We start from the raw sequence: 25,434 nt of genomic DNA, 5'->3' as shown, positions 1-25,434 counted from the left end.
CATACGCGGATTTCACAGTAAAAGTTCCTTCTGAACCCATCCTTCATTCCCACTTGTCCAGACGTCCTCTCCTTAGTACCACACCCTCCAACACCCTTTCTAATTCTATAATTTCTGTTTTCTCCCTCTCCCTTAGATCCCGTGACCATAAGAACTTCCAATGCCAGACATTATCCATCCACTCCCCCATGTTATAAACACAAACATTCCTCTGTGCTGACACCTCATATAAGTTGTAAAATTTGACCCCTAAAGATGATTCTCCAATCCAAGCCTCCTGCCAGAAATCAACCGCACTCCCGTCCCCCATACTCCTTTGTATGATATACATCAATTATTCTCAAGTACACGCAGCCCCGGATTTTGTTCTTCCTTTGGTAGCCCAGGTAGTTTTGGCTTCTATGCCTCTTCTGGCCTGATCTATTGAATTTACACCTTTCAAAAACAGACAAAAAAAGAGTGCAGTTTCACGTATGTTTGATTTACATGTAAAATATTTCCACGTTATTATTTAATTACTACTACGTGCTCAACAATATTTAATAGAGTATTTTTGGGGTCTTGGATTCTTGACCGTCCAGATTATGATGTTGAGTATCTTCTGTTGAGTTAACTCTTACCAGCTAATAAAAAAAACACATTAATTCAAAATATTAATTCAGACAGAAAATAATATCAAATCTAAACCTTAAATTCCCAATTCTTCATCTCTACAAGTAAATTTCCCATTTTAAGAACCCTAGCCGCCAGGCCAAATCCTCTTCGTCGCCCTCAGCTCCAAACTCTGCCACCTCCATCATCGTCAGGTCAAAGTCACCATCGAAACGACGTGACCACCATTGAAACTCTCTCACGAGCTCTTGTTCAATTTTGTGATCCGTGGGAGTGGCAGCCTTGGAGCCACCACAACCACTGTCCTCCGCCGCCACCACCGCTACCACCAAGTCCCAAAGCTAGTGGCGGTGGAGCAAGCAAGACTTCTTCCCTGAGCCTTCCTTCCAGACCGGCGAATCCTACCGAACCTCCCTTTCCAACACCTGGCCGCGCCTGAAAGATCGCCTCCTGAACCACTCCACCGACTCCCACGAGCTTCTCGTCCTCCCACGAGCTAGCGAGAATCCCTTAACCCCCTGCCTCACCTGGTGGGACCTAATCTGGATCTCCTTCGACTCCGTCGTTGGCCTCGGCATCTTTGTAGTCACCGGCCTGGAGGCCAACTCCACTGTAGGCCCCTCCGTCATCCTCTCCTATGCCATCTCCGGTTTTTTCGCGCTCTTCTCCGCCTTCATCTACACTGAATTCGCCACCGACGTCCCCATCACCGGCGGCTGCTTCTCCTTCCTCCGCATCGAGCTCGGCGACTTCCTCGCTGGCAGCAACATCCTCCTTGAAGCCCTCGTCAGCACCGCCGGCCTCGGCCGCTCCTGGTCCTCCTACTTTGCCTCCATGGTGAAAAACGACACGAATTTCTTCCGGATCAAAGTCGGATCCTTCAAACATGGTTTCAACCTCCTCGACCCTATCGCCGTCGTGGTCCTCCCCATCACCAATGGCATCGCCGCCAGCGAGACCCGTAAAACCTCCCTGCTAACATGGATGAGCTCCATTATCACAACCATCATCATCGCGTTCATCATCGTCGTCGGTTTCATCCATGGAAAACCCTCAAACCTGGTGTCGTTCTTCCCTTTCAGTCCAAAGAGCGTTTTCAGCGTCACCGTCGTTTACTGGTCATACACCGGTTTCGACATGGTTGCAACCATGGCCGAAGAAACCAAGAACTCTTCAAGAGATATTCAACCTGGGCTAATTGGTCCCATGACCATGATCACTGTTATCTACTGCTTGATGGCATTGTCCCTTGTATCTATGGTGAATTACACTATGACTAGAAATTAAACATGTGCGTTGCACGGGTAACGCACGGATTTGTTTTAAGTTATGTGCCTATTATTTGTAACAATAATATACGTAGTATAAAAAATTTATTCAATAAGAGATAATTAAGGATATGATAAATGTAATGAAATGTACACTAGATTTTTGTATATTAAAGCACATGTTTTTTTTTTTGCTTTAATAGAAATTATTTTTAGTTCATTTGGTGATAATATGTTTTAATAGTAATGCCCTCTCAATAATAAGCAAAAGTAGGAAAATATATAATTAGTGTTGAATAATTTAGTCTGTGTTTCTGTAAAATCTTTTATAAAGGCAAAAAGACTTTTATAAAGTGGTATTTATCTCTTACTTTCATGTTTTGGCTTTGAAAGTAGTACTTTCAGTTGAAACTTTATGAAAAGTGTGCTAATAAAAGTTTAATGGTGAAACATATTCTTAGTAATACATATAAGAATTATATTATTTATTGCATAATGAGTATTAAATTAGTTAATATGAAATTTGTAAGAGAATATATTTTTTAACTTAATTATACATTAAGATACTAATTTATCTTTATTTGATAAATTTTTATAGATTTATAGAAAGAAAAAAATTGTAAAACTTCATAAGCACAATTTACTAACATAAATCGTTCTTCCTAATGAATGTCTATCATAGTGGTTAAAATTAACTCTTTCAATCCTTGACATTCGGTCCTTAAGGACCGCACTCTATGATAGACCTTTAACTTTCATCGCACTTGAGTTATAAGGACTTAATTAAAAAATTCTTACACTCTTCTACTATGATTATAGTGATAATAACGTGTAAAAGTGAAAGTTGGTTAAGAATGATTGTTATTTTTTATCAATGATGTGGGCTATTCAGCCCACTTTTGCTTTATTTTCTTTAGCACATTTATTTTGTAAGAAAAAACACATTTTTTAAATTTTAATTCAAAATATTAATTCAGACAGAAAATAATATCAAAATCTAAACCTTAAATTCCTAATTCTTCATCTCTACAAGTCAATTTCCCATTTTCAGAACCCTAGCCGCTAGGCCAAATCCTCTCTGTCGCCCTCAGCTCCAAACTCTGCCACCTCCATCGTCGTCGGGTCGAAGTCACCATCGAAACGGTGCGACCACCATTGAAACTCTCTCACAAGCTCCTGTTCAATTTTGTGATTCATGGGAGTGGCAGCCTTGGAGCCACCACAACCACCGTCGCCACTCTCACGAGCTCCTGTTCAATTTTGTGATTCGTGGGAGTGGCAGCCTTGGAGCCACCACAACCACCGCCGCCGGCGGTGGAGCAAGCAAGACTTCTTCCCTGAGCCTTCCTTCCAGACCGGTGAATCCTACCGGACCTCCCTTTCCAACACCTGGCGGCGCCTGAAAGACCGCCTCCTGAACCGCTCCACCGACTCCCACGAGCTTCTCGTCCTCCCACGCGCCAGCGAGAATCCCTTAACCCCCTGCCTCACCTGGTGGAACCTCATCTAGATCTCCTTAGGCTCCGTCGTTGGCCTCGGCATCTTTGTCGTCACTGGCCTAGAGGCCAACTCCACGGTAGGCCCCTCCGTCGTCCTCTCCAATGCCATCTACGACTTTTCCACGCTCCTTTCCGCCTTCATCTACACCGAATTCGCCACCGACGCCCCCGTCGCCGGCGAGTACTTCTCCTTCCTCTACATCGAGCTCGGCGACTTCTTCGCCTTCGTCGCCGGCGACAACATCCTCCTTGAAGCCCTCGTCGGCGCCGCCGGCCTCGACCGCTCCTGGTCCTCCTACTTTGCCTCCATGGTGAAAAACGACCAAGATTTTTTTCGAAACAAAGTCGGATCCTTCAAACATGGCTCCAACCTCCTCGACCCCATCGCCGCCGTGGTCCTCCTCATCACCAACAACATCGCCGCCAGTGGGACCCGCAAAACCTCCCTGCTAATATGGCTAAACTCCATAATCACACCCCTCATCATCGCATTCATCATCGTCATCGGTTTCTTCCATGGAAAACCCTCAAACCTGGTGTCGTTCTTCCCTTTCAGACCAAAAGGCATTTTCAGCGCTGCCGCCGTCGTTTACTAATCATGCACCGGTTTCGACATGGTTGCAACAATGGCTGAAGAAACCAAGAACCCTTCAAGAGATATTCCAATTGGGCTAATTGGTTCCATGACCATGATCACTGTTATCTACTGCTTGGTGGCATTGTCCCTTGTTTCTATGGTTAATTACACTATGACTAGAAATTAAACCCGTGCGTTGCACGGGTAACGCACGAGTTTAGTTTAAGTTATGTATTTATTATTTGTAACAATAATATACATAATAAAAAAAGCTATTCAATAGTAGATAATTAAGGATATGATAAATGTAATGAAATGTACATTAATGTTTTAGTATATTAAAGCACATGTTTTATGTTTCTTTAATAGAAATTATTTTCAGTTCTTTTGGTGATAATATGTTTTAATAGTAATGCACTCTCAATAATATGAAAAAGTAGGAAAATATATAATTAGTGTTGAATAATTTAGTTTGTGTTTCTGTACAATCTTTTATAAAAGCAAAACGACTTTATAAAGTGGTATTTATCAAGGGTAGGTAGGGGTGATTATCAAACTCTTCAATCTCATCATCACCGCTCCGGCTTTTCCGCGCTCCTCTCTGCCTTCATCTACACCGAATTCCTCTCCGCTCCGGCACATTCTCCTTCCTCCGCATCGAGCTCAGCGACTTCCTCGCCTTCGTCGCCGTCGAAAACATCCTCCTCGAAGCCCTCGTCGGCGCCGCCGGCATCGGCCGCTCATGTCGTCCTACTTCGCCTCCATGTTGAAAAACGACCCGGATTTCTTCCGGATCAAAGTCGGATCCTTCAAACATGGCTTCAACCTCCTCGACCCCATTGTCATCGTGGTCCTTCTCATCATCAACAGCATCGCCACCAACGAAACCCGCAAAACCTCCATGCTAACATAGTTGAGCTCCATAATCACAACCCTCATCATCGCGTTCATCATCATCGTCGGTTTCATCCATGGAAAACCCTCAAACCTGGTGTTATTCTTCCCTTTCATACCAAAGGGCATTTTCAGCGTTGTCGCCATCGTTTACTGGTCATACACCGGTTTCGACATGGTTGCAACCATGGCTGAAGAAACCAAGAACCCTTCAAGATATATTCCAATTGGGCTAATTGGTTCCATGACCATGATCACTGTTATCTACTGCTTGATGGCATTGTCCCTTGTTTCTTTGGTGAATTACACTATGACTAGAAATTAAAGACGTGCGTTGCACGGGTAACGCACAGGTTTAGTTTAAGTTATGTGTCTATTATTTGTAACAATAATTATCATTTTGTAAATGCGTGTTTTCTGTGTTAGCTTCTCCCTATTGCATAATCTGATTACCAATTAACAAATAATAACATACAAAAATGCATCTAACTATAAGAGTTTGGGAAAGATTGTTATTCTCAAGGTGATTTTAGCCTATTAAATTGAGCGAATAAAGAAGGCATGGAAGAAACGGGAGATTAGGGATTTTGTGTTTTCTTTTTCTGAAAAGGATTTATATGCTATTATTCTAATTGATTGGTTCATTGTGCAAATAGATTGTTTAATAAAATGAATATTAAGAAAATATAAAATAAAAATAATAATTAAATGAGTTGGAATTTATAAAGATACATGTTACAATACCTCAACAAGGGTGATTTAACCCAATTTTTTTCAAGAGTCATTTAGACAACGCCTTTAGTTTATTATAAGTATATTTTTATTTTAACTATGGTTTTTGGTTTTTATTTCATTTCATTTTTCTTTACTTTATTATTATTGTTGGTCAATCTGCAAGTGTACAGAAACCTCCGGATTTTAAAATATCGAACCACAGGGATTGCGAGTGAGAATTGTTGATTTAAGTCTAAAGTTTGCAAGTTCTTAAAACAGTAAAATTCTGAAATTGGTTTTGGTTGTTTGTGACAAAGGTTTTGCAAAATAGCAATGTTGAAAATAACAATTGATGGAAAATTGCCTTGGGTTGTTGATCATCTAATCCACTTTAGTCCACCTATCCTATGCATGTGACATCTTGATTTCTCTCTTGTAGCTTTAGCCTATGTACTTACTAGTTGATTCCTCACAAAAGTAATTCTCTCAAACTGATAGTTAAGCCCAATTCCTTGTATACTTAATAATTCATAAGAGGTTTTTAAGCAAATATATTCAGGCCAACAAAACCCTACCCTCACTCTATTCCTAGAAGCAAGTATAGAAGGATCTATTTCAATTCATGTCCCTAAATCATAACAAACTTCCATTTGATTATAATCTAGCCTATAGCAAGGGTGCACCAAAGCTAAACATGCATAATGGAATTGAAATACAAGATTAAATCAAGAACTCATGCATAAAGATAGGATTTAACAAACTATAACTTCATAAAATCTCTAAACCCAAAGCAAAAAAGGGAAACTAGCCACTCATGGCTAGTGAATTCATACAGAAAATGTAATAAGAACCTGAGAAAAATACAAGTTGGAAGCCTTCCTACAACCCCAAGGTTCTCCTCAGCTCTCAAACTTGATCCAAAATGAGTAAAAATGACTCAGTGTACAAAGAAATTGGCCTAAGCCTTATTTATACACAAAATGAACGAGTCTGGGCGCTCAGGCGCCAATTCAGAGCGCCTGAGCGCCAATTGCATGCCCAAAACATGCTCTCTGGAGCTAATTGACGCCTAGGCGCTAATTCCCAGCGCCTGGGCGCCAATTCCAAAAGCCTGACAAATTATAACTAGCGCCTAGGCGCCAATTCCCAGCGCCTAGGCGCTCAAGCTCGTTGGAAAAGACTTTTTGGCTTCTTGTAACTCCTCTTCAAGCCTCTTTAAGTCCTCCTTCTATTCCATACTTCTTGGCCTTCCTTTTCCTTCAGTTTCTGATCAGCAAACCTAACCAACAAGTCAAGGCAAATATCCAGAAGCTCAAAGAGCTCATTAGTAAAGAGGTCCCTCATAAAACAAAAGAAAATCATGCAAGTCCTAAACTTTACTTAAAATGCAAGAAAAGTCCCTATAAAACTACAAAATTATCAAAACAAAGTAAAGACTCAAAGAAAGATAAAAACGCATGAGAATGCATGAAACACTACATGAGACTCAACAAAAAGACTCAAAACAAACAAAGAAATGACCCTAAAAACACTACTAAAATAGGGTCATCACACCACTATACTCAACGACAGCTCGCCCTCAAGCGTAAATAACACTCGCTTGCCCTCAAGCGCAAGAAATGCTCCCAAACAAGTGCTCTCAACAAGGAATACTTCATGAAAAATAGGGGGACAAAGTAATCACAGCTAGTTCCAAGAGAAAGACCCAACAACCTACTTCATGCATCTTTTGAAAAGAGAAGCGTGTAGAGTCCATTCATGAGAAGCATATAGATCTAGAAATCCTAGGATGAGATGTCAATTTAGTGCACTGAGCACACAAGCAAATTCATAGGTCCTGAATGTCATTCACTCAATAGCAACAAAGATCAAACATGCAAATATTCAAAGAGACTTTCAAAAGGGTTGAAGCATTGGCTTGGTGAAAACATGATGGTGGTTGGTCCCTAAGGAAATTCTAGGCTTTCAAGCACATTGAGTGTGGTCCTCTTCTAATAACCCCGAAGCTTTTCACAATAAACCTACTTTTTTTTTGCACAAGTCTCTTGCACCCCCCTTTTTCACAACTTTTTTCAGCTCCTTACAAAAATAACAAGGACCATCACTCCGCAATATTCCAAATAAACATCCGTCCCAATCACTTGGCTACAATAAATTCTCCAATAAGGCTCAAGTGAGGCTACTAAGGACAATGTTCAATCAACTAATTCACAATCTCAAGAAATCCTACAAGTCTCAAGAATAAAGCAAGAATCACTAAGCACGCTATGAGTGAAATCAACGCAGAACCAAGAATTGTAAGTGAGTCAGGATCCTCTAGAGATTTTTTATGGTGAAGAGTCAAAAATAGACCCTTAATGGACTCACACCGACTCTTTTCTCAAGAAACACTCGGAAGACCGAAGTCTCCTCCTCTCTTCCCCAAACATGCAATCACTCATCCCCAAAAACAACAACAAGTATTCACAAAAACATTTTCAAAAACAGCACAAGTAGGGAAGCAAAACTATAGCTAAAAGCATGTGAGAATAGGGAAGCAAAAGACCCAAGAAAAATAAAACTAACTAAACAATGCATGATAAAAAGAAAAACAAAATCTACAAATTGAAAAATATGCTAAAGATGCATGACCTAAACTAAGTGTAGGAATACCTCAACATGGTCACTCCATGAGGTCATTGTCACCCCTTCCATCACCATAATCCGGATGAACACCGGCGTCATGCATTAAGCTCAAATTTATCATCCCCTGCTCCAAGGTATTGAAATCCAAGGGGCCATTGTACCTGGGGTCTGACATGCTACCTTCCCTCCAATGGAGGTCAAGATCCATGTGTAGGCGATCTTGCCTCAAAAACATCCGCCCGAAAGCGGCCTCCATCCAAGCCGGAGAAGGGTCAGCACGTGGTGGAGTAACCACATCATTCACCACTTCAACATTTTCTTCTTCCTCTTCTTCTTCTTCATCTTCCTCTTCCGCTGGCTCCTCAGGATCCTCTTCCTCTTCCTCCTCTTGAGGCATTCTTGCCGTCCAATCTTGATAAAGTTGAGTGATCCTCTCCTTACTGAGCAGAGGTGCAACAGGCAACCTCTTCTCTATAACATGGACTGGCCTCCTTGCTTTGTCCCTCACTGCATTAATCAAAGAGCAAATCAAATGAGGAAAGGCGGGTCGATGCTTGTCTTTACTCCCGTTGTAGAGGGAATAAATCCGACCAGCAATGATGGTGGCCACGTCCATAGGATGACCTCTCACAATGCAGTAGATGGAAACTATTGTAACCTCTCTAACTTCATATTTGTTAGAGTTAGGAAAGAGGGAATCCTGCAAAAATTCAGCCCAAACTCTAGCCAGCGGTGTCATATCCTTCCTCCGCACAAAAATGATCTCATCATCAACTGCTTCCCAGTCCCGCCCAGGCCTAACAATCACTGCCTTCATGTCTTCTAAGATCTCCGGTGACTTCTCCTTTAAGAGCTCATGATAGGTGGCCTTCTCGGGGAAAAACTCCTTCTCTCGGTCCTCCGTGAGGAGACCAAGATGCCTGCGAATGACTGCTGGATTGTAATCAATCACATCCCCCCTAAACCAAGATGAATTCACCGGTGGCCTGGACCTGTCCTCTTGATTGTCATAGTAGGTGTTCGCGTAGAACTCTCTAATCATGACCTCACAAGCAAACAGAATGGGGTTCACCCAATTCTTCCACCTCCTTATTTCCATGGCTTCTTGCATGCCCAAGAGGTATCTCCTTCCCTCCTGATAAAGAACTCTCCACTCCTTCACACACTCCTTGTGTGCTAGGTGAGATCGGTAAAACTCCTCCTTAATCAATGATAGGAAGCGGGAGCGATCAAAGCTCCGGGAGGTGGAGGAAGAAGCTGTGGATCTTGTGTTGTTCCTTGATCTTTTTGCAGGCATCTGCACAATTGTTAGCACATACACAAGCCACAAACGTTAGAAATGTTAGTTCAAAAAAATAAAAAGAAATGAAAGAAGAAACTTTGTACAAAAAATGAAAATAGAACTACCTAAGAGCACCCAACAAGACTTATAGTGATTTTGGCAAAGAGAAATAGACAACCACAAAAGCATTTGCCAAAAATCAACTAAAAGAACTCATTGAGGCATTCTAACAAACACTTAATAGGCAAAAACTAACCTACACTAAACCACAAAATCCTTACTACCAAATTCTCACAAAATCACACCCCCTTTCTAATTAAGCACAAAATCAACCCACTATGAACATAAACAACCCACACCCAACTTGCATTAACAAGAAATCACTCACCCAAACCCAAAAGAAGCATGCATTGCAAAACCCATGAACTATGATGAAGGGAAGTGAAAGATGGAACTTATCTTGACTTGAGAGTGAGTGGGTGCAAGTGGAATGAGTTTGATGCAATGCAAAACTTGGAAGCAAATGGAAGAGCCAATTTGTGTGCAAGTGAGAAATGAGGAGTAGAAATGGGGTATGAAGAGTGTGGGGTGCGTTTTTTTATGAAGAAACGAGAGTTAAGAGTGGGAAAATGAAAAGTTGGGGTTTTAAAACCCAAAATCTGGGCCAAACACGCTCCAGGAGCGCTCAAGAGCTTGAACAGAGCGCTCAAGAGCTTGAACAGAGCGCTCAGGCGCTCGTGCCAGTCCAGAAGCAATGTTTCTGTCACTAATTGGCGCCTAGGCGCTCAGCCCAGTATTTTTCAAAATTTTTTACTTTTTTTTTTTGAAATTAAACACCTAAATGCTACACTAATGAAAGATAAAAAAAAAAAAAAAGAATGAGTTGTCTCCCATTTAGCCCTAGGTTATAGTCCTAGGTGAACTCTCCTTCCGATGGTGTTAGGAAGGAAATTCCTTACCATTGATCAATTTTCCATGAGTGCAAGGTTTTCTTGCACAAAACCTCTGAAGTAAATCCTCCCATGAGGCAATGTCCTCTTGCTTATCAAACCAAGCCCTAGCTTCCCTTGTTAAAGAATGAGGGAAGAGTTTAATCTTCACATCATCACTTAAAACACCCTCAATCTTAGCAAGGGAGCTAGCTTGGGTAAACTTGACCATGTGAGCATGCAAGTTCTCGTACTTAGACCCCCCATACTTGTTACCACTAACAAGCTTGATGAGAGCCGAATGGAACTCATCAACTGTTTCATTAGCCTTGGGGGTCTCTTCCGGAACTTTCGATTTGCTTCTAATCACATCACAAACAAAATCGTTATCATGGTTAGTCTCAATCATAGGATTAAAAACAAAAAATCGTACATTTTCCTTACCAACACGGAGAATGAGGTGACCCTTGTCAACATCAATCTTAGCTCTACCAGTAGCTAAGAAAGGTCGACCAAGAATGAGAGGAATCTTCTCATCCTCCTCCATATCAAGCACAACAAAATCCACGGGGAACACATACTTGTCCACCCTCACCATGACATCCTCCACAATCCCATATGGAGTCTTGAGGGATCGATCCGCCATTTGCAAGGAGAGCATGGTTGGAGTAACCTCTCCTAGGTTCAGCCTCTCAAACATGGTGAGCGACATCAAATTGATGCTCGCTCCTAGGTCACACAAGGCCTCCACATCCGCCATGCCTTCAATTTCCACCGGAATAGTGAAACTTCCGGGGTCCTTTCTTTTCTTTGGCATCTTCCGCTGCAAAATGGCACTACATTCCTCCGTCATCAACACCGTCTCATCTACTCCCTTCAACCTTCTTCTCTTATGAAAAATATCCTTCATAAACTTAGCATATATAGGCATCTGTTCCAAAGCATCGGCAAAAGGAATACTAATGTGGAGCTTTTTGAAAACATCAACAAATTTTGAAAACTTTTTATCTAAGCTCTTCTTAGCCAATGCTTTAGGAAACAGAACCTTGCTAGTTTCAGGAGTAAGATCAACTATCTCTCTCACCTTAATAGGCACAACAACTTCTCCCTCCACTATCTCCTATCTCTTTTCTCCCTCTGTTTTTTTCTTCAATTCATTCATCACTCTCCCACTTCTATTGGTCACAACAGAGGCATTTTCTTGCTTAGGATTGGGGATAGTGTCGGAAGGAAACTTACCTTGAGGTCTCTTGGCTATTTGCTTGGCCAGCTGGCCAAATTGATTCTCAAGATTCTTGATAGCCGCCTCTTGATTTTTGTAATTATTCTCCGTTCGGTTGATGAAAGTCTCAACCAACTCCTCTAAGCTTTTCTTGCTACCACCACCTTCAACTTCTCCTCGCTCTTGAGGTTGTCTTGAGCTTTGGCCTTGGAATCCTTGACTAGGAAATTGCCTTTGAAAGCCACTTCCTTGCCCATTATTACCTTGCCTCCAAGAGAAATTAGGGTGGTTCCTCCATCCTGGATTGTAAGTATTTGAAAACGGGTCATTCCGAGCTTGACCCATGGCTTTCACTTCCTCCTCCGGTCTAGTCTCGGTGCATTCTTCACTGTCATGTGGCCCTCCACAAGTCACACACTCCACTTTGGTAACTCGACCACCAATCACCTTGGTCGTCTTCATTTGACTTTGAATTTCATTCATTTGCTTGGAGAGTTGCTTGTTGGAGGCCATGAGCTGATCATAAGCTTCAACCTCAAGGACTCCTCTTCGGGCTTGACGCTCATTACTAGAGTTCATGGCTCTTATAGCCATTTTTTCAATCAACTTGTACCCAACTTGTGGAAGTAGGGCATCAAACTCTCCATTTGAAGCCGCATCCAAGCCAAACCTCGAAGAATATTGGAGACCATCATAGAACTTCGCCACTTGTTCAGCTTGGGTGAGGTTGTGTTGAGGACACCTCCTCAAGAGCTTTTTGAACCTCTCCCAAGCTTCATAGATATTTTCATCGGTGGATTGAGCAAAAGTCATGATGTCGTTCTTGAGCTTTCTCAAGAGGGCTCTTGGAACAAACCTTGTGGTGAATTTCTCAGTCAAGTCTTCCCAAGACGTGATGCTACCTTGGGGCTGTGAATTCAACGACTCTTCAGCAGTGTCCCTCAAAGAGAAAGGGAACAAACTCAAGCGAATGGTGTCCGCTGAAACATTCTGAACTCGATAAGTGTTGCAATTGCGGATGAACCGCTCCATGTGTGCATGAGGATCTTCAAGAGCACCTCCACCATACTGATTTTGGCACACAAAGTTGATGAATGTCGGCCTCAGCTCAAAGTTTCCCGTGCCATCAAGGGAAACTATGCTGCCCGGATAATCGTAGCTCATGGCAGCCGAGGTGAGGTCTCTAAGAGAACGATTGACATTCTCCGCTTCTTGCTCTTGAAGTCTTTGAGCAATAGCCTCATTCACTCTCTCTTCAATGTTGGCTTGCAACTCCTCCTTTGTCATATGGACAGCCATAGCGGCTATCTCAGCAGCTCTTTGCTGAGCTCGACGACGATGGAGAGTACGCTCTGGCTCCGGATCAAACACCAATGGATTCGTGCCAAGTCTACCTTGCATAAACTGAAATCACAAAAACATAGAAAAGGTTAGTAACACCTATTCAATGCAATGCTTAGTAACACAAACAAACAAACTCTTTAACTTAAACCAAAAACCACAAACAATCCCCGGCAACGGCGCCAAAAACTTGTTGGTCAATCTACAAGTGTACATAAACCTCCGGGTTTTAAAATATCGAACCACAGAGATTGTGAGTGAGAATTGTTGATTTAAGTCTAAAGTTTGCAAGTTCTTAAAATAGTAAAATTCTGAAATTGGTTTTGGTTGTTTGTGACAAAGGTTTTGCAAAATAGCAATGTTGAAAATGTTGAAAATAACAATTGATGGAAAATTGCCTTGGGTTGTTGATCATCTAATCCACTTTAGTCCACCTATCCTATGCATGTGACATCTTGATTTCTCTCTTGTTGCTTTAGCCTATGTACTTACTAGTTGATTCCTCACAAAAGTAATTCTCTCAAACTAATAGTTAAGCCCAATTCCTTGTATACTTAATCATTCATAAGAGGTTTTTAAGCAAATATATTCAGGCCAACAAAACCCTACCCTCACTCTCAGTGGCGGAGGCACAGGGGTGACTTCCCCCTGCTTAGTGAAGCAGTGATAGCACCCAATGTGGGACTTGAGAAGGAGAGGAGGATGGTGGGTAAGGAGCTTTGGCATGTCTTGAACCTATTCTGTATATCAAGGATGCAATTGCTTAGTTTATGAATGGATGAATCAGCCTATTATGTGTATCAAGGCAGCAGCCAGCGGGGTAAGTGATTGCTTTTTTGGCTCTGCGGGCAACTAGTTACTGTCAATCTTTTTGCTGTTTGCTGCAAGGGGAAGCAGGAATTGGAGCGCTCAGAACCAAAGTTTTGTTCCTTGGGCCTCGATTAGAATTCATGGTGTGGGGATGTTTTGATTATTAAGGAAGGGCTCCTCTTGTACTGGGTTCTTGGGTATTTCTTACCCTGTTTTTCCACCTGTATACCTTTTGGAGTGGGAGGTTGCAGAAGCATTGGATCATGGGAGGTTGTTGTTTTGTCTTTATCTTTTTTTTTTCTTTTAATTTCTTTTGTTTCATTGTTACCAAAATTTGTGGTCTCATAAGGTTTGGAAAGGATGATTTCAGGGAGTGACAAAGGGACATCGGTGGTTATAAAGGCCTTTGTTCGTCCCCTGTTTCCTCCTGTCATGTTTTTTTTTCCCCTTGTTTTCCTCACTTATGGCTTTTCACTTGTATATTTTCACCTCATATTAATATATATATTTGGCTTAAAAAAAAGAATAGGAAGGTTGGTGGAATACTTGGATATGAATAAAGTAGTTGTGTGGCCGAACTAAGTATGTATATATTCGGAAGCAATTGGTTCAAATTTGGTTTAATTTGATACATGCGAATTTATAGGTTCAATTCTCTTTTTTTTACTTAATTAGTCTGATTATATGAGATTGAATTTGTGATGCTTGTGTTTTGCTTGGAAAAAAAAAACTTGACAAAAACTATGCACACCAATTGTTTGTAAAAAGTCGCCTTTAAGTTTTTGCACATTCTTTATTTGTTAAAAATTAATTTTTTTTTTCATTTGAATCTTAGTCCCCCCTCTCTCAGATTCCTGGCTCCGCCCCTGCTCACTCTATTCCTAGAAGCAAGTATAGAAGGATCTATTTCAATTTATGTCCCTAAATCATAACAAACTTCCATTTGATTATAATCTAGCCTATAGCAAGGGTGCACCAAAGCTAAACATGCATAATGGAATTGAAATACAAGATTAAATCAAGAACTCATGTATAGAGATAGGATTTAACAAACTAAAACTTCATAGAATCTCTTAACCCAAAGCAAAAAGGGAAACCAGCCACTCATGGCTAGTGAATTCATACAGAAAATGTAATAAGAACCTGAGAAAAATACAAGTTGGAAGCCTTCCTATAGCCCAAGGTTCTCTTCAGCTCTCAAACTTGATCCAAAATGAGTAAAAATGACTCAGTGTACAAAGAAATTGGCCTAAGCCTTATTTATACACAAAATGAACGAGTCTGGGCGCTCAGGCACCAATTCAGAGCGCCTGAGCGCCAATTGCATGCCCAAAACATGCTCTCTGGAGCTAATTGGCGCCTAGGCGCCAATTCCCAACGCCTGGGCGCTCAAGCTTGTTGGAAAAGACTTTTTGGCTTCTTGTAACTCCTCTTCAAGCCTCTTTAAGTCCTCCTTCAATTCCATGCTTCTTGGCCTTCCTTTTCCTTCAGTTTCTGATCAGCAAACCTAACCAACAAGTCAAGGCAAATATCCAGAAGTTCAAAGAGCTCATTAGCAAAGAGGTCCCTCATAAAACAAAAGAAAATCATGCAAGTCCTAAACTTTACTTAAAATGCAAGAAAAGTCCCTATAAAACTACAAAATTACCAAAACAAAGTAAAGACTTAAAGAAAGATAAAAATGCATGAGAATGCATGAAACACTACATGAGGCTCAACAAAAAGACTCAAAACAAACAAATAAATGACACTAAAAACACTTCCAAAATAGGGCCATCAATTATTAATAAAAAAAGGCTGAAAAGCACTTTTGGCCCCTGATGTTTCAAGTTTGTGCAAATTCTGCCCCTACTCTATTTTTGTCGATGTTTCTACCCCTTATGTTTTCAAACAGTGCACCGTCTACCTCTCCGTCAGTTAGACGTTAAAAAACTAACAAAATGAACTGACTTGACTTTTTTTTTATAATTTTTGGACCTGCCACGTGAAAATTACAAGTGAAATTGGAAAAAGGGGCATGCGAAGTTCAAACTCAAGACCTGTAAGTAGCAAAACTTGCATTTAACCAGTTCAGTTACATACATGATTGATATATACGTCAAGCAAATTTAATTTATATCATTTCCTTGATCATCATCAACTTCATATACTCTTCTTCATCTCTCCAATCTACTCAGGAACCTCTCCCGAGAAAGTCTGACTGAAGGAGGGGTAGACGATGCACTGTTTGAAAACATGAGGGGTAGAAAAGTCGATTAAAATAGAGTAGGGGCAGAATTTGCACAAACTTGAAACATCAGGGGCCAAAAATGCCTTTTAGCCATAAAAAAAACAAAAAAAGTTAAAACAAAGAAGAAGAAAAAAAAGAAAGAAAAGAAAGAGAAGGTCACGTAGCAGACCGATGAAGATGGGAAGATGATATGAAATTTGCACAGTAGGAGTAGGGGACACAAGAGATAACATTTGCACGCTTTGCCATCACCATGAGTAAGCTATTAGAGCAAGTGGCAATTCAATTTTAATTTCCTATACCTTCTAACATTATTGCTCTGTTTGGTAAAGAAGAGAGAAATAGAGAAGAGATAATAGAGAAGAGAGAAGTTGAGTAGAGAGAAATATGTGATAAATAGAGTAGATTTATAGTTGTTTAGTATAGTAGAGATAAATGGGAGAGAGATGAGAAAGAATGAGGTGGAATATAGAGAAAAATTAACTTTTGTTAAAAAAACATTTTTAAATGTGAAGAAATCCTATTATTGTAGATAGCTAAATGTACAGAACACGAAAAAATAATAAAAAAAGGTCGTGACAGGATTTCTTCTCAAATTGAAAAGAGAGGAAAAAGTGGAAAAAAGCACCTTGTTATCTCTCTCTCATCTACAGTAAATGAGAACCAAACTGTAAGATCAAGTTTTGATCTAGTAGTACAACTCTATGTTTTGATGATTACAAGTTAACCTTTTGATATGAACAATTGTGGTACTCTAACGTGTTTTTCTGAGTGTGCTATTTGCAGGTTCTGACCTCAACTCAATCTCACACAAATCAGAAGCACTGTGTATAAAGAGTGACCCAAGCAACGCTTTCGCATTCACCATGTTCAGTATGAACAGTGGAAAAGCTTCAGAAGTTCTGAAGTTATACAAACTCTGATGTGGACTCAGTCACTAGAAGCTCTGAAGATCCAGAAGTTCTGATAACCAAGAAACACTGAAGGTTCAGATGTTCTGATGGTGTAGAAGACTCTGAAGATCCAGAAGCTGAATAGTGGAAACTCTGAAGTCCAGAAGCAAGAAACTCTGAAGGCCATGTTCTTCCCTCTGAGTTCAGAATCAGAAGATACAATGGTCAGAGGATCTGTGCTTTCCCTCTGACTCTGATCAACCGGCTTCACAAGTTCCAATATGAAGCATTCCCCTGATCAGAAGTCTCCTAGGTTTAAAGGTCGCGTCGCTATCCAAGTACAAAAGCTACTGTACCTTCCTGACGACTTACCTAACGTTCTCAGCCACAGCAGAAGCTGGATTTTCCAGAACTGCCCTCCAACGGTAGCATTTCCCATGCATCGCTCAACCCTAATCCTTGGAGTATATAAAGAGGCTGAAGACTGAAAGAAACGGCGAGAAGAAGCATTCACATACGCAAGACATATTCAAAAATCTTCTAAGTTTTTCTTTCATCTGAAATTCATTGAGTTTACTATTAGCTTTTTAGAAGCAAATCTCTTGTAAACAATTCTTTGATAAACAGTTTGTTTAGTTCCTTTAGGAGATCAAGGTTGATCGGATCCTAGAGAAGACTAAGAGAGTGAATCTTAGTGTAGTCACTTGTAGGTTTCAAGTGCAGTTGTAACTCTTACCTGATTAGTGGATTGCCTTCATTCTAAGAAGGAAGAAATCACCTTAACGGGTGGACTGGAGTAGCTTGAGTGATTTATCAAGTGAACCAGGATAAAATCCTTGTGTGCTTTTCTATCTCTTATCTTTAGCACTTAAGTTCTCGAAAGATTTGTCAAAATCTTTAAGGTGGAAGTTTTATACTGAAAACGTTATTCAAACCCCCCCTTTCTACCGTTTTTCATACCTTCACAAACAAGGGTGGTTTATCTATCTCTCTCCTATATCTCTGTTAGGAAATAACATAGCTGAAGAAGTAAAATAAATCAGGAGCGCAATCAACAACACAAGAATATAACGTGGGAACTCCAAAACTGGAGAAAAATCACGGTCGTTGTCAAAACCGACAACCAGAGAATAAACACTATGTGAAAATTGCTACAAAACATATACTTCACTCTCAACCACCCCATGAACCCAGTACACCCACACTCTCCAAAGTAAATATTTGAACTACATCTCACAATACTCTAAAACAAGAGCATAAGAGAAAAAGAAAACACAAATATAAACTTAAAGTGTTTTCAGGTGCTACATCTTTGGTGTTTTGGTGTGTTGAAACAAGGAGTCTGAGATCCCTATATATAGTCTTGGACCCTCCCACCCCTCACTAATCTAAGCGATGTGGGACTTCTCCAAGATGCATAACTTGATCTTTTTTCTCCTTCATTAGGAATGTGGGACTTACATTGCAATCAACCCCAACAATCTCCTCCTTGATGGTAATGGTCTTCAATGTTCATTGTCTACACCGACAATCATTGTCTTCACCGACAAACATAATTTTCATTGTCTATATACCGACAAATTAAATTATCATACTCCACCATAAAAGAGTACACTACACTTGGAACTAAGTCATCCCAAGAATTTTCTTCACTTGAAACTAAATCATTCCAAGAATTTTCACATGCCGAAAACTTGCTGAAAATTTATGGTGCAACTTCCATTTTGGCTTTCCCCGGAAGTTCATCAGCCATCGGCATAATCATGTACCTTGCATCAACGCCAACCAATGTCCGCACGCTATCACCACACACATGGCATCTATATCCACCAATGCCCATGTGCCACCTAGACAATTTCATGCCCAGAATGCCTTGTGTAATAATGATTGCATCAACTTCTCCATCACAGCATCATCGTAGCTGCAGACCACTATAAACCGTGCACTAGGTTGGTTCATCGGAAACATATGTATCTTTCCTAGCCAGAACCTCCAAAAACAGCATTTCACAATGTCACACTTCTTCAGCACCTTTGCAATACCACACAAAGTGATATCCATCGAACCGGAAGCTCTGATACCACTGTTAAGAAATAACACAGCTGAAGAAGTAAAATAAATCAGGAGCGCAATCAACAACACAAGAATATAACGTGGAAAATCCAAAACCGGAGAAAAATTACGGTCGTTGTCAAAACCGACAACCAGAGAATAAACACTATGTGAAAATTGTTACAACACATATACTTCACTCTCAACCACCCCATGAACCCAGTACACCCACACTCTCCAAAGTAAATATTTGAACTACATCTCACAATACTCTAAAACAAGAGCATAAGAGAAAAAGAAAACACAAATATAAACTTAAAGTGTTTTCAGGTGCTACATACATATTTGGTGTTTTGGTGTCTTGAAACAAGGAGCCTGAGATCCCTATATATTGTCTTGGACCCTCCCACCCCTCACTAATCTAAGCGATGTGGGACTTCTCCAAGATGCATAACTTGATCTTTTTTCTCCTTCATTAGGAATGTGGGACTTACATTGCAATCAACCCCAACACTCTCTCTCTCCCTTCCCTCAATCTCTTCTCCATCTCTCTCTTACCAAACACACCGTAAAAGAAACATTAAAAAGGAAGAAGAGAAATGAAACAAAACCACTTGCGGTGACAGTGAAAACTGGGCATATGATGATTCAAAAAAAAAACAGGGCATATGGGGAGCTGAAATTCAGAAGGTACAGAGCCGTCTTTTTTTTTAGACTGCAGAGCTTGCTTAATAGACTCTAGATTCAGAAAGTTGTCACCATGACTAAGCTGCTGTTGCCAACTGCAAAACTGCAAGTTGTTCACCGCCCCTCAAAGCTATAAAAGGGGGACCAGAACGAGAAAAGAGGAGGAGGGGAAAATGTTAAATGATAAGTTAATTTGCAATTGTTGGTTACATTTTGTTTAAGTGTCTTTATGCATTTCTTAGGGGTTACAATCATATTAATGCTTGGTGGTTACAAACATAATAATGTTAGAGGTTAATGTCATTTATGTAGTTGCATAAGTTACATCTTTGATCTTCTCTATTCCCTAATATTAATAGAGAACATTGTAAGTTCTTCATTAAGAAATTCAGAAAAATAAAAAGTTCAAGTCTTCTCCTATATTTTTCACTACTATACTTCCGCTGCTCCAACAAATTTGGTATCAAGAGCTCCAGGTTCAGTACCATGGCATCATCAACAAATTCAGTTTTCTCATATACAACAAGTCAAATTCCAGTTTTCAATTGTGAATACTATAATTACTGGAGTTCACAAATGGAGACCATCTTCATTTCTCAAGATCTATGGGATGTGGTTGAAGAAAAGGATGAAGAGCACCCAGACCCAAAAACAGCAGACTGGACTGATGTCAAAGAGAAAGTATACAAGGAGAATGTGAAGAAAAATGCTAAAGCATTGAGGATTATCCAACAAGGAGTAAACAAAGCCATTTATCCCAAAATCTTTGGTATTAAAAAAGCCAAAGAGGCATGGGAAACACTGAAGACTGAATTTCAAGGATCAACAAAGGTGATTGCTATCAAGTTGCAGTACCTGTGGAGTGAATTTGAAAATCTCACAATGACAGAAGGTGAGAAAGTCAAAGAATTTTTCTCAAAGGTGGCTGAAAAAACCAATCAAATAAAAAGTTGTGGAAATGATGTATTTGAAAAGAAACTGGTTGAGAAGATTCTTCAGAGTCTTCCTTAAAAATTTGAACACATTGTTGTTGTTATTGAAGAAACAAAAGATCTCTCAAAGCTCACTCAATATGAGATTATGGGGTCTTTAGAAGCTCATGAACAAAGAGTGAACAAATACAACAACCAGCCATCGGAGCAAGTCTTTCAAGCAAAGCAGAACTTCCAAAATTTCAAATCACAGCAAGGAGGTCAATACCGTGGACAACCTTCCAGCAGAGGTCGTGGTGGCAGAAAATCTGAAAGCAGTGACAGAGGAAGAGGAAGAAGAGATTCCTCATGGCAGCAAAGACCTTCCGGTAACTATGATTCTTACTGCTATGTTTGTAAGAAACCTGGTCATGAATATGAGAATTGTCGTTATAAATGCACTAGGTGAAAAATTCCTAACCATTCTGATAGGGATTGTTGGCATAAAAGAGAAAATGATGGCAAAAAAATGCTATTAATTATTCTGCAGAAGATGAAACATATAAGTTGTTCTTGTCTGTGACTGATGATATAAAATCTGGTGAGAAATGGTATTTAGATAGTGGTTGCAGCAATCATGTAACTGGAAACCAGAATGCATTTGAAGTTTTGGATAAAAATTTCTCATTTGTGGTTGAACTTGGTGATGGGAAGGAAGTTAAGATTCAAGGAAAAGGTGCCATAGCAATCCACACAAGTGAAGGTAACAAAAAAGTCATTGATGATGTTCATTATTCTCCTAATATTTCTCAAAATCTTTTGAGTGTTGGACAAATCATGAGAAAATGTTACAAGCTGATTTTTGATGATGATAAATGTGAGATTTTTGATAAAATATCTGGAAGACAAGTTGCTGTTGTGATGCAGACTGTTAATAATCTTTTTCCTCTCAATATGAATTCCCTTCAATATGCTGCCGAAAGTCCAAATGACTCTAATCTTTGGCACTTGAGATATGGTCATTTGAATGTCAAAGGTCTGCAGTTATTAAAACAGAAGAATATGGTTGTTGGTCTTCCAGAAATTCAGAAGAATGATAAAGTTTGTGAAGGCTGTTGTTTTGGAAAAATGCATCGTCTTCCTTTTCCAAAAACAGCTTGGAGAGCCCAAGCTCCTCTTGAGTTGGTGCATGCAGATATTTGTGGTCCAGCAAGAACTATTTCACTGGGTAACAAAATGTATTTTCTGCTCTTTGTTGATGATTATACGAGAATGATTTGGCTTTATTTTCTTGAGCAGAAATCCGAGGCTTTCACTATGTTCCTACACTTTAAAGCTTTTGTTGAGAAACAAAGTGGCTATGAGATAAAGACTCTTCGAACAGATCATGTAGGAGAATTTATTCATAAGCCATTTCTTAACTATTGCAAGGAACAAGGCATTTAAAGGCAGCTTACCAGCAGGTACACACCACATCAAAACGGTGTGGCAGAAAGAAAAAATTGCACAATTGTGGAAATGTCAAGGAGCATGTTAAAAGGAAAGGAGCTTCCAAACAAATTCTGGGCTGAAGCTGTTAGTAGTGCTGCATACATCCTAAATAGATCTCCTACAAAGGCGGTCCAAAACAAAACACGTTTTGAAGCATGACATGGAAGAAAGCTAATTGTAAATCAACTTAAAGTTTTTGGTTGTATTGCTTATTCTCTCATTCCTTCTCAAAAGAGAGAAAGACTTGATGAGAAAAGTGAGAAACTTATTTTCATTGGATATAGTGATGAGTCAAAAGGTTATCGTCTTTATAATCCAATGACTAATCAATTGGTGCTTTCAAGAGATGTATTTTTTGATGAAAGTGCAGCATGGAAATGGGAAGATGAAGATACTCATCATGGGTTCGTTGAACTTGCACCTCTTGCTCCTCTTGAACAAGGAGTAATACTGATGAAGATGATTCAGATTCTGAAACTCCTCTAAGAAAGTTTCGTTCTTTATCTGAAATTTATGAATCTTGCAATATGACATTTTTTGCAAGTGAACCACAATTCTTTGAGGAAGCTGTAAAAGAAGATGCTTGGAGGAAAGCTATGATTGAAGAAATGAGGAGAATTGAAAAGAACCAAACTTGGCAGCTGGTTGATCTTCCAAAAGGAAAAGATTCAATTGGTTTGATATGGGTTTATAAGACCAAATACAATGAAGATGGCAGTGTGCAAAAATACAAAGCAAGATTGGTAGCAAAGGGGTATTCTCAATTGCCCAGCATTGATTTTAATGAGACGTTTGCTCCTGTGGCGCGTATGGAGACAATCAGAACTGTGCTTGCCATTGCAGCTCAAATGGAGTTGCAAGTTTTTCAGCTAGATGTTAAATCAGCCTTCCTTAATGGAGAATTAGAAGAAGAAGTCTATGTTCAACAACCTCAAGGTTTTGAAGCAAGGGGGAAGAAGGAAAGGTTTACAAACTGATGCTTATTTCTTGCGAAGTGGATTCATGAGAAGTCCATCTGAACCATTTCTCTATGTGAAGAAAAATGGAAAAGATTTTCTAATGGTTTGTCTTTATGTTGATGACTTGATTTATGCAGGGACCAATGCTAACATGGTGGACTCTTTTAAGGAGGCAATGATGAAAGAATATGAAATGACAGATCTTGGATTGATGAAGTATGTTTCAGACATGCTTAAAAAAATCAGAATGGAGAATTCTAATCCAGCTCCAACTCCCATGGCCTTGAATGAGAAACTTCAGCTGGATGATGGTGCAGAAAAATCAGATCCCAAAATCTATAGAAGTCTTGTTGGTTCCTTAATTTATCTCACTAATACAAGGCCAGATATAGTGGATTCAGTTAGTTTGGTTTCCAGATTTATGAATGAACCAAGTAAGCTTCATTTTGCAGCAGCCAAGAGGATTCTTCGCTATCTTCAAGGAACTAAGAAGCTTGGGATCAAATATGTGAAAGAAGAAGACAACATGCTTGTTGGATATACAGATAGTGATTGGGCTGGAAGTCTTGATTACCGAAAGAGCACATCAACCTATGTTTTTTGTCTTGGCTCTAAGCCTATCTCATGGAGTTCTAAAAAGCAAAACTCAATTGCTTTATCATCAGCTGAAGCTGAATTTATTTCAGCAAATGAAGCCACCCGTGAGGCTATTTGGCTAAGAAGAATTTTGTGTGACTTGCAGCAAATGGTTGAAGATCCTACTCCTATCTTTTGTGACAACCAATCTGCAATAGAAATGTCAAAGAATCCAGTTTTTCATGGAAGGTCAAAGCACATTGAGTTGCGTCACAATTACATTCGTGACATGGTTCTAAAGAAAGAAATCTAACTGGATTTTATCAATACCGGAGAACAACCTGCATATGTTCTTACCAAACCGGTGTCTTTTGAGAAGCTTCAAAAATTCAAAGATGCTATGATGATTACAAATTAAGAGGGGGTGTTAAATGATAAGTTAATTTGCAATTGTTGGTTACATTTTGTTTAAGTGTCTTTATGCATTTCTTAGGGGTTACTATCATATTAATGCTTGCTGGTTACAAACATAATAATGTTAGAGGTTAATGTCCTTTATGTAGTTGCATAAGTTACATCTTTGATCTTCTCTATTCTCTAATATTAATAGAGAACATTGTAAGTTCTTCATTAAGAAATTCAGAAAAATAAAAAGTTCAAGTCTTCTCCTACATTTTCCACTACTATACTTTCGTTGCTCCAACAGAAAAAGAGAGGGAAATCCAGAGGAAGAGAGGAGGGAAAACACAAAAGAAAAAACCATCTTCATCCTTCAATTCTTCTCCTTCTGATAGAGAAAACCGTAATCCATTTTCAAGGACTTTTTCCACCATCAACAATCACTTCATCCTCACCACAATCCATGAAATTTCCTCTATAACCAACCACCTTAATCAAACAACTCCAAAAATCTACAGGCCACACAACCACCGCGCTGGAATCTCCTCCCACCACTCGAACCGCCATCACACCACCTCCACCATTGTCTCGCAGCCCAAGAGCTGCCGTGTCGCCGCCGCCGTTCACACCAGACCCAACGTCGCTTCCTTCATATTCTCTCTGTATTTTGTGCATGTGTAAGTGTTCTACCCTTCTTTTTTGGTGTTGTGTGTTTTACCAATAGGAATTTAGGTTTGTGTGTGTTTTGGGCCTAAGTGATTTAGTGTGTGTAGTCTATTAATGTGTGTTTAGTTTTAATAATTCAAAATCCAAAAATATGCTTTCATTTAACATAAGAAATTTAAAAATCCAAAAAACTTGAAAAAACATCTTAAGAAAACACAAAAAAAATGTTTTCGTAAAACACAAAAAAATCATGATAAAAAAAATCATTTTTAAATCATGTTAGAACTACGTAGCCTTAGGGCTCGTTTGGTACGCCGTATTAAGCATGATAGTATAAGTTTATACAATACATTATGAACTTATCCATTGTTTGGTGCTCAAATTGTATCGTATAAGCTTATACAACAATCTCCTCTTATACATAAAAAGGATGGATTATTTAATCCACCCTATAAATAATAGATAAGGCATGATAAGAATGCAATGTATAAACTATTTCAATATATTTAATCAACCGCCACCACAATCACCATCCACCACCACCGCAACCACAGTCGTCGCTGCCACCACCACCATCGTCGTCGCCACCACAACTACCGCCACCATCACCACTGTCGCCGCCACCATAACCACTGCCGCTGCTGCCACCGCAACCACTGTCGCCGCTGCCACCACCACGCTCTAGTCATCGTTATCGCCACTACTACCACTACCACCACCACCGTCGCTGCCACCCTAACCACCCTCTACCACTATCGCCACTTCCGTTGCCGCCACCACCGTTGCTGCCACTGCCA

The 25,434-nt window shown here is 39.9% G+C and overlaps 1 non-coding gene and 2 pseudogenes across 1 annotated transcript; all 3 read left to right on the top strand.

Annotated features, from left to right (window-relative positions):
• Positions 1 to 587: 587 nt before the first annotated feature.
• On the top strand, positions 588 to 1,899 carry LOC130713265 (cationic amino acid transporter 8, vacuolar-like; annotated as a pseudogene).
• Positions 1,900 to 3,075: 1,176 nt separating this feature from the next.
• Positions 3,076 to 4,143, top strand: LOC130713264 (cationic amino acid transporter 8, vacuolar-like; annotated as a pseudogene).
• An 8,203-nt stretch (positions 4,144 to 12,346) lies between these two features.
• LOC130716343 (small nucleolar RNA R71) lies at positions 12,347 to 12,453 on the top strand. The gene has a single exon (XR_009011961.1). It is a non-coding gene; the product is annotated as a small nucleolar RNA R71 (small nucleolar RNA).
• The last annotated feature ends 12,981 nt before the right edge of the window (positions 12,454 to 25,434 follow it).

Source organism: Lotus japonicus, chromosome 4 (genome assembly GCF_012489685.1).
Source record: "Lotus japonicus ecotype B-129 chromosome 4, LjGifu_v1.2".
In the NCBI taxonomy this organism is placed as follows: Eukaryota; Viridiplantae; Streptophyta; class Magnoliopsida; order Fabales; family Fabaceae; genus Lotus; species Lotus japonicus.
Note: the sequence above shows the minus strand (reverse complement) of the source record. Positions and strands in the feature narration are given on the sequence as shown.